The sequence below is a fragment of the Rhinopithecus bieti genome, unplaced genomic scaffold, assembly GCF_001698545.2.
Source record: "Rhinopithecus bieti isolate Rb0 unplaced genomic scaffold, ASM169854v2 scaffold_2888, whole genome shotgun sequence".
NCBI classification, from domain to species: Eukaryota; Metazoa; Chordata; class Mammalia; order Primates; family Cercopithecidae; genus Rhinopithecus; species Rhinopithecus bieti.
Window position 1 is genome coordinate 3,056,083 of NW_016804209.1, and position 10,274 is coordinate 3,066,356.

The window sequence follows — 10,274 nt, forward strand, 5'->3', positions numbered from 1 at the left end:
TTCCTTCGCTTCTTCTTCCGGTCCCGCTCCTTCTCTCGTCGCCTTTTCTCCAAAGCGTTTGGCCTCAGCTCCTTAGCATTATTCTGGCCCCGGGCCTTCTGTGTTTTCTCCTGCAGTCTCAGTGTTTTTAATGTATGGGGCAAAGAGAAACATTCTATAGTCCTTTGAAGAGGTCGCTATCTTCTAGTGAGCATTTGCCCTGGGATATGACCTTCGAAAGTGCTTCTCAGCATCCATTCCCCCGTCCCCTCCACTTAGGTGAAACAGGAATGCTAGAGGGGTTGGAGCTGAATGTTTCTCTTACCTCACTTCAGTTAAGCCTTGTAATTTCCCTTGAGGGAGGGAGGACCAGAATGTTCTGGACTTACATCACAATGGTTATTTTTCTCCGCCTTCTGCTAGGAGCATGAAGAGACTATTCTCCAGCATTCACAGTGAGAACTTGGTGGGGATCCTGGAGGTAAAACACAAAAGTGTAAAGACCGCATGAGACTGAGCACCCAAGAACTTGAAACTCTCAAGCTTGTCTGCACTGAGCCTCAACAATTCATGAATTATTACATGTTTGTATGTTCCTAAAAATACTGGCTTCATCTGTGGTCTTCTAAACCTGGGCTTTAGTTCCTAGAATTGAGAATAAATTGCGATTATCTGTCTTTGTCTGTTTTCAGGACAGCACTTTGCTCTGTGACTTCAATGCTGTCACGGATCTCAGAAGATTTATTTTCAGTTTGTTTAGTATTCTCATTGATGAGAAGATGGGAGGGATAATCCCAAACTTTACTTCTTAAAGTGAAAACCAGAAGTTATGCTAAATGTTAAAATAGATAATAAGCAAGAAACAAAACAAAACAAAATTAGCTTGGATATAGAGCCCTTCCTCAGAGAAGATCAGGAAAGGAAGAACATTTCTTTCTTTCTCTGCAAAAATGTAAGTTTTGTTGTTGTTATTAGCAAGGAAACAGAGTCAATTATCAAACTTTAGAATCTTGACACAGAAGTGAGTTAGCACTTGTTAGAATCTTTGAACTAGACATAACTAATGCTTTTCTTTGAAGACACAAACAACATGCTTTCTACTTGTATAAGTCACAGTGAAGAAGGAGCTTTTCTTTATGGTGTCACTGTTGTTATCCAGCCCATCTCTGTGTCTCTTACTTGTATGGTGAGGAAGTGCTCAGTGACAGCTCAGGTGTTCCCCAATTCTGCTCTTCTTCCACATGCAAAACTTTGATGAAGTCAAATTTTGGCTTGAGTCTTGATGACCACCGTGTGGGAGGCTGTAGGGTATTGTCAAGCTCTCTGACATCTCAAACCCCCAGCCTCAGGTGTTTCTGCCCTTGGACACCAGGATTATTGACTCTGGTCTTACTCTCCCTTAGTCACAAGTCTCCTCATCTCATAGTTTCCCATGACGGTTCTTGCTGGGCATCCTCAAGAATTTCAGTCACAATGACAATAATTAGAGGCAATCCCAGAATTATACGTGTGCCAATCTGGATGGTGACATTTTAATTCCAGGCGTCAAGTTTTCAACAATCAAGGAGAAAAATGACCATAATCCATTGAAGATTCCTCTCCCATACTGTGTCAAAAATGGTCCAGATCACAATCCTACATGCTGGAATTACTTCCTCTGCCCCTGTCTCATCCCCACCTTGGCCAAAGGTTTTCTAGTAAGATCTGAAATTTAATCCATCTCTCTTCGCCTGTGTGTCCTGACTAATTTGGCAGAAGGAGTTCTTTCTTAAAACCTTGCCATTTAACGCACAAATGGAAATGTGAAGGGTCAATAGGTATGTGAAGAACATACTCACCCGCATTCACTGGGAATCAGAGAAGTGAAAATGAAAAGAACCCTGAGCTATCATCTTAGATACTAAAACTGTCAAACATTTGAAGGTGACTAACACCAAGTGTCAATCAGGATATGAGGAAAGTAGGAATTCTTCTACACAAAAGGAAAGAAATCTGGCAGTGCCAAAAGAAAAATAAAGTACATCTATGATCTGCCCCTCCACAGATCCCTTTCCTAATACGTATATCCCAGTGATGCTCTGCTAATCTATAGGGGATGTCTATAAAGGTATTCATCACATCAGTGTTTATAATAACCAGGAGGAGGAGGCAATCAAATGTCCTTCACAAGTGGAACTGGTAAGTTAAAAAGACTTAGGTTGGGTTTCTCTAAAACCAGGCCCCAAGACAAAGATTTGTATTCTGGTGGCTTATTTTGATTTAGGAGATGATTTAAGGAATCACCAGTGCGGGAGTAGAACAGTGAACCCAGTACACCTTGAGAACCAATAAAAAGGTACATTGTTGGCAGGTTGCCTGTGAAGAAAGGGAGCATAATCCCAGTAGACAACACCAGGAGGCAGTTTTGTAAATGCCTGAGAGTAATCCCACCTTAGCATGTAGAAAACAAGGATATTTACTCTCCAATTCCCATCTTCTAGGCTGAGTGGTGGTCCCAGGTGCATTAATTTGCAGTTCATCTGCCCAAGCACAGGCCAAAAGAAAGCCTTCCCACAGAGAGTCCCAAGTTCATGTGGCAGGACACCAGAGGTATGTAGTAGAACAGTAGGTGCTGAAGGCAGCAATTACATCATGAAAACTACAGATCTCACTCATATGTGGAATATAAAATAATTGATCTCATAGAAGTTAAGAGTAGAATAGAGTAGTAGAAAGTTAAGAGTTGTTACTGGAGACTGGAGAGAAAAGGGTATGGAAGCTAGAAAAAAAGGAAGGATTTTGAATGTTCTCATGACAAAGCGATGATAAATGTTTGAGGTGACAGATATGCTAATTACCAGGATTTGATCTTTACACAATGTATGCATGAATCAGAACATCACACACTACCAAATACATATATACAACTGTTATGTGTCAAAAAAACATGATATACAATGTTAATATTTTATATTAATGTAAATAAAAATTTACATTAGTATTAATGTAAATAAAAAAGCAGAAACAAAGCCATATGATACATGTGACACTTATACCACATGCATCGAGTTATTTCAGACGCATTGTGTGGTACCTTTGGGTAAAGAAGTGAATGAGAGTGAGGATGAGATATGAAAAGAGGCAGAAGAAAGAGAGAGACCTTATAGGAATTGATGAAGAAAGAGTGCCATAATCTGAGAGTGTGACTAAAACCTTTCATCTTCCTCTTCTGCCTCTTCTAAGTTACTGGTTCTGCTTTTCCCCTTGACCTGTTTCAAGCTCTCACCTTCCATATCACACATGGGAAGTCTGCCATCAGACTTCCAGAGAGCAAGAACTAGGTGAAATACAAGGCACAGCTCTCCTAGCCTGTGGCATGGGTGTCATCAGATAGTATAATTATCCACACCATTTTTAATGAAAAGATTTGCATAAGAGATTCACAGAGGCAACCTGAGGCCCTGCAACTACATTTCCCAGAGATCCCTGAGGTGATCCTAACTAGACTCTGGGGTCAGGGTGATACGGAATTCCAGTGAGATCACTTCCCTTGCAGACTTTGGAAGGGAGAGCACTTTATTACAGACCTTGGAAGCAAGAGGATTGCATTCAGCCTAGTTCCTGGTTGCTGGCCAAAGTAAGTAGAACTTTGAAAGTAATTTGCAGTGTACTTTGAAATTGGGGTATAAATCAAAAATAAAATCAAGTCCCCCTACTGACTGAATGGATCTCCTCTTGTCCTAGGTGACCCCAGAGAAACCTGGAAAACTAAATTCCAGGCCATAATGGAAAGGGAGGTCAGACACACCTCATTATACACACTCCCTTTTGGAGTTCAGGCACAACTGACCAGCATTAACATTGAAATAGTGATCGTAAGACTGGCAAAATGGACTCTTTGTGGGAGTAAGATACCAAATTCCAATATGACTCTGGTTTGGCAACACATGACAATAGCAGACCCTGAAGGAAATCAATTTATTTAATCCTCAAATTATATTTCTTTGACATATATTGAAATGATCTTGCAAAATCATCTTTTGTGGGGGAAATTTGCCTGTTTCTGGCTCTGCTCTGATTGAGAGATTAAATGAGAATCTGCCACCTTAAAAATTTGAAAAGAGATATTTACCATCTGTTTTCTCTAAGGCTTCTGGCTGGAGGTTTCATCTACATAACATGAACCATGGTTCCCACAACCCCCTTTAACTCAAGCATTTCATTATACTTAAGGGAGGAGACTACCCCTCATACTGTCTTTTGCCCAATTTCTGCCTCCAAAGAAAGAATTAAAAACTAAAAGGCAGAAATGAAATCCACAAGCAGACAGCCTGGCGCCACACCCTGGGCCTGGTAGTTAAAGATTAATCCCTGACCTAATTGGTTGTTATCTATAGATTACAGATTATAGAAAAGCACTGTGAAAATCCCTGCCCTGTTCTGTTCTGTTCTAATTACTGGTGCATGCAGCCCCCAGTCACTTACCCCTGCTTGCTCAATTGCTCATGACCCTCTCACACGGACCCCCTTAGAGTTGTGAGCCGTTAAAAGGGACAGGAATTGCTCACTCAGGGAGCTCGGTTGTTGGATACATGAGTCTTGCCAAAGCTCCCAACTGAATAAAGCCCTTCCTTCTTTAACTCTGCATCTGAGGGGTTTTGTCTATGGCTTGTCCTGCCACATACTGATTGCAAGTCTTTAGACAGAGCTTAACTCTTTCAACCAATTGCCAATCAGAAAATCTTTGAATCCACCTTTGTCCTATAAACTCTCCTACTTCAAGATGTATCAGATTTTCAGGCAGAGCCAAGGTATACCTTATGTGGGGGCCATAGGCTGTAGGCCCCCTAAAGCTTCACTAAAAGTCACTCACATGTGACAGACTGATTAATAGGGGAAGGGGAATACAAATTTATTTAATGTATGTACATGGTCTATTAGCCAGGGCCCTTTAGAGGGCCAGAACTAATAGGATTGATGTATACATAAAGAGGAGTTTATTAAGTAGTGAGTCACATGATCACAAGGTGAAGTCCCACAGTAAGCCGTCTGCAAGCTGAGGAGCAAGGAAGCCAGTTCGAGTCCCAAAACCTCAAAAGTAGGGAAACCGACAGTGCAGCCTTCTGTCTGTTGTCAAAGGTCCAGGAGTCAAAAAGCTGAACTTGGAGTTTGATGTTCAAGGGCAGGAACCATCCAGCACAGGAGAAAGATGTAGGCTGGAAGACTAAGCCAGTCTAGTCTTTCCACATTCTTCTGCCTGCTTTCATTCTGGCTGTGCCGGCAGCTGATTAGATTGTGCCCACCCAGAATGAGGGTGGGTCTCCTTTTCCCAGTCCACTGACTCAAATGTTAATTTCCTTTGGCAACACCCTCACAGACACACCCAGGAACAATACTTTGCATCCTTCAGTCCAATCAAGTTGACACTCAATATTAACCACCATACTCAGGAAACATGAGAATGAAGACCCAACTTCCCAATAAGTTACAGAAACTCATGTAGTATTGCGAGGCCACAGTAAAGAGTGGAGACTCAAAGCATGGCCAGAAACAGATAAATTAGTTTTAGTGGCAACACAGGTTAAGAGAGGGAGGAAGGAAGAAACTTGGCTAGCAAAGGTGCCCTTGTTATGTAGACGAACCTTTTCTCATAAGCAATAGATGGTAAATGTTTCTATCCAGATCTTTAAAGGTGTCAGACTCTCAATCTCTCTGGATCCTGGGAAAGGCTTAGAAAGGGGAGGGGGCGTGGCTGCATTAATGGACATTGTCCACAGATGCAAATTTTCCTCAGTTAAGACAGTTTTGCAATGCTACTTCTGCTTGTTGGCCAGTGGCAACCATTTGTAAATATGTCAAATAAATATATTTGAGGGTAAAATATTTTGATTTTCTTCAGTCGCCACTTTGAAATTTAAAACAAGTTTCACGTACTAAAAGCCAAGGTAATAGCTTTGGAGAGATTTGGGTTAGAGGTATTTAGATAGAGACAGTCACAGCAGTGGAAAAACAAATTCAGGATAAATATAAATGAGCAAATTTAAATATATCATTCCATATCTTCTTTAGGCAGTCTCTTGGTTTTGAGGTGAGATCATTTCAGTTAAATAGCTATGTCCCATTCCAGGAGGTGGCACTGCAAATGGTTTAGGCCTCTAGACATAATGTAGCAATCAGATTTCTAGTAGGAGGCATTTCTATAGAAACAGAAAAAAATAATAAAGGTTAATATCTGGAGTAGTCTATCTATAGACTAGCTTTTCTAGAATCTCTGAGGCATCTTCATATTGCAGTGGCAATCTTCCAGATTTTTCTGGAAGTTCAAACCAGGTGTTCAAGTGAACTTTCTGAGAAGACCTCGCATCAGCAGGTGTACATGAAGGTTGTTTATAAGTTACTGTTATTTTCTCCAGATACCTTCAGTTTGCAAGGCTTTAAGAAAACCCCAGTTTTAATTTCTAGTGAATTCAAGTAAGAAAAATGGGAGAAAACATGGAAAATGTTACTTTGGAGACTTACAGCCAGGAAAAAATTCAGGATTTGGTCTAAATTGTAAAAAATAATAAAAACTGAAAAAACAATGGACAAGGCCAGAAGATAATAACAGATATACTACAGTTTTGAAATATAATTTTCTGCTTCCAATTCTTCAATTTTATGAAAGACATAGTAGAACTGATTTATTTGCAAAATAGGTTTTGTTACTGTACTTGGTCTGATTATTTGCATCAAGTGCAGCAAGAATAGATATTCACTGTATAGGCTCCTTTTTAAAAAATGGCTTTGCTGGAACATTCTTTTTTGTAAAGAATCTCAGATTAGACCTCTTAAAAGCATCCTGAGCCCAACTAAGGATTTATCTGTTTCTACGAGATACCTGTATGAATTGAGTGAATTCTCTTTCAAGGTTCCAAAATAATTTGGGGTTCCTGGGCCTGTCAGAATGTGACCTTTTTTTACCCATTACAGGCCAGAAACCTGTGAAGGACCCTGTAAGGAACTGCATAGACAGGTGTGAGGCCAGTTTTATCCACAGGCCTATTATCAGTTTTATAAAGTCAATGTCAGTTTCTTAAAAATATGCCATTCCAGTCAAATCCTTGACTTTTGTCTCCACTTGTGTCCTGTTAAAAAAGAAAACAGATTCTAATTGAATTTATGCAAATAATTATATTCCCATAAATTAGCAATAATCACTAAGAGCTTCCAAATTTCAGAGAAATCAGGCAGATAGAAGGAAATATACTTCAAATTTTGCTCACAAGAGTATACTTTACACAAGTATTAAAAGCTGTAAATATCTAAAAGAAAAAAATTTTCTTGACTCTGAAAAACAAACAAAGGTAGCAATGTTTCAACAAAACCCATAAAAAGATTATTTCAGTCTTCTATTAGTTCTGTCCATGCAGTTAACTCCTATTCTGTTAGATATTGAGTCAGCAATCCTCATGAACATATTAGTTCTCCATCAGAGTCCTGGGAGTTTTTTTTTTTCTCTATACCAGTGGCACAGTCTCCAAAGTTATCATAAAGCTTCATTCAAGAGCACCCCTTAGAGTCCTAAGCTAATTGCAAACCACCTTTTTAAAAGGATCAAAGGAGAACAACTGTGAATGACAGAAGTCTTAGGACAGCCATGATCAAGGACACACTTGAGAAGGAAATTTGGTTATTTCTGTGGCATATAACAATTTAACATAATAATTATAAATACTTATAACATATATGAAGACATCAGAATGATAAGAATATCACATAATTTTGAAAAACATACTAGTAATAGGGTTAATATAAATGTAGCTGTAATAAAGTTGAACACCATTTCATATTTGAAAATGTTTCCTATATGATTTTAACATGCCAAATACACCAAATGTGTCTGTTTTTGGCTGCAGGGGACTTAATATCAAAAAAGATAATGAGGTCAACAAGACTGAATTTAGAATTGGAATTTGGAAAGTGTGATTTTCTCCAGTCCCCACTTTGAAACTTAAAACAAGTTTCACATATTAAAAGCCAAGGTAATTGCTTTGGAGAGATTTTGGTTAAAGTTATTTAGACAGAGACACATATAGTGGTGGGAAAACAAATTACAGTCACCAAACAGGTCATTGTAAAATAAGTCATTCATTTAAGCAAAGTGATAACTCAAAGACTTCAAAAAGTAAAAACCTTCACTCTTTGAGAGAGAAGACTCACTTTCACAAACAATAAGACCTAATAAAGACAGCATGAGGCCAACTAAATTTGTCTCTCTTCCTCAACCCCTCTTCTTTTTTTTTTTTTTTTTTGTTTTCTCAAAAGGTAAGCAAAAATCTTTCACTATCTCTAAATATTAAAAGAAAATCGTATTCAAGAGAAATCTAAATTTTACCATTGCATAGTTTATTATTAATGCTAAACGTTAACATTAGTAAAATCTACAAACAAATCTATTAATTTAATTAGTTGTAACCAAAGAGGATTTTGTATAAATCTTTTATGACATTTTAAGTTTTCTATAAAAGAGCTGATTAGTACGTCTAACACAAAAACCCTGATATTTTGACATAAGGCCTAGATTCTGGCCCTGCATTAGTGTGCTTTTTATTTTAGGTTTATTTATACAAAAATTAAATTAATTCCTTCAAATTTAGCAGCTGGCTTAACAGAGAGAATTCCTTTACAAGAACAAGTTTTCTAAAATATTTAGTTTGTCCATTATTAACTTAAACAATCTTTTAAAATCTAAAAACCTTTTTTTTTTTTTTTTTTTTGAGATGGTTGTCTCACTCTGCACCCAGGCTGGAGTTGCAGTGGCATATCTTGGCTCACTGCCAACTCTGACCTCCAGAGTTCTGAGTGATTCTCCAGCCTCAGGCCTACCTAAGGTAGCTGGGATTACAGCTCGCTGCACCACCACACCTGGCAATTTTGTATTTTTAGTAGAGACGGGGTTTTGTCACCCATTGGGTCGCTGTCTCGAAACTCCGACCTCGTGATCTGCCCACCTCGGCCTCCCAAAGTGTTGAGATGACAGGCATGAGCAACTGTGCCCAACTTGTAATTTTTTTAATAGGTAAGATTAGCTTAATATTATTGGTTTCATAAAAACAGCTAAATCCTGAGCTATCTGGAAAAACAAATATGTTTAACATTAAGGTTTATACTTGGGTGAACACCTGATTTTCACAGGCTATAAAATGGTTAGCAAGGAAATAACTTTAAATGTGACTAGTTTTGTCTAATGTCTCAGTTCTCAAAGTAATCTAGGTAAACTGCTAACAATGAATAAACTGAATAAATATAAATGGGAGGGATAAGTGCTTGTTGGCTAACTTTTATATAATTTAAAATCTTAAACTTTTTTTGGATTAAAGAATAGGTACTCATTAATAGTTTGGCTCATTTCCAATTAAGTAGAGATATGGAGAAACATGCCTAAACATTGTAGAGTGATTTCATCTATAAAGTGCTGATACCTGATATGCAGTGTAGGATTTTGTGTTTCCTAGGTTTAAGGTTACTAAAATAAAACTTACACTTAATATATAATTCTGTATATAAAGTCTGTCAAAGACATGTTTTGATGAAAAAAGAAAATATAAGACAAATAGAAAATGTATTCTCATTAAAAGAAAATAATTTTGTCTAATTCAAAGGTTATTTATGCAACAAAGTAAAAGTAACCAGTAAGTAGGGGAGAGAGATACAAAGAAAGTTATAAAGATGCATTTGTGATAAGAGGGATTAAAAAGAAAAGAGAATTATATTGTATGAAAAATAATTTTATATAGTAAATTTTTTTTTTTCTGAAGATGACTGGTTATCTAAGAAAGAATGAAATTTAGGATACAACATAAAGTCCAGTCGTGTTGTAAGTGGCATGTGTATAATCAAATTCATAAAAGAAATTTTGTCTGTGGTTATGTTGGCTTTAATGAAAATTGAATTATTGGGGGGCGGAGCAAGATGGCCGAATAGGAACAGCTCCAGTCTCCAACTCCCAGTGTGAGTGACACAGAAGACTGGTGATTTCGGCATTTTCAACTGAGGCAAACAGGGTCTGGAGTGGACCTCAAGCAATCTCCAACAGACCTACAGCTGAGGGTCCTGACTGTCAGAAGGAAAACTATCAAACAGGAAGGACACCTATACCAAAACCCCATCAGTACGTCACCATCATCAAAGACCAGAGACAGATAAAACCACAAAGATGGGGAAAAAGCAGGGCAGAAAAGCTGGAAATTCAAAAAATAAGAGCGCATCTCCCCCTGCAAAGGAGCGCAGCCCATCGCCAGCAACGGATCAAAGCTGGTCAGAGAATGACTTGACGG

General features: G+C 38.2%; 1 protein-coding gene across 1 annotated transcript in view; it reads left to right on the plus strand.

The window, feature by feature from the left end:
* Positions 1-3,500: 3,500 nt before the first annotated feature.
* LOC108526477 (arylamine N-acetyltransferase 2) overlaps positions 3,501-10,274 on the plus strand; it is a 15,370-nt gene continuing 8,596 nt past the window's right edge. Inside the window, exon 1 of the mRNA XM_017867265.1 lies at positions 3,501-3,595. The gene's annotated coding sequence lies outside the window, so the exon portion shown is untranslated. The remainder of the gene's footprint in view (positions 3,596-10,274) is intronic.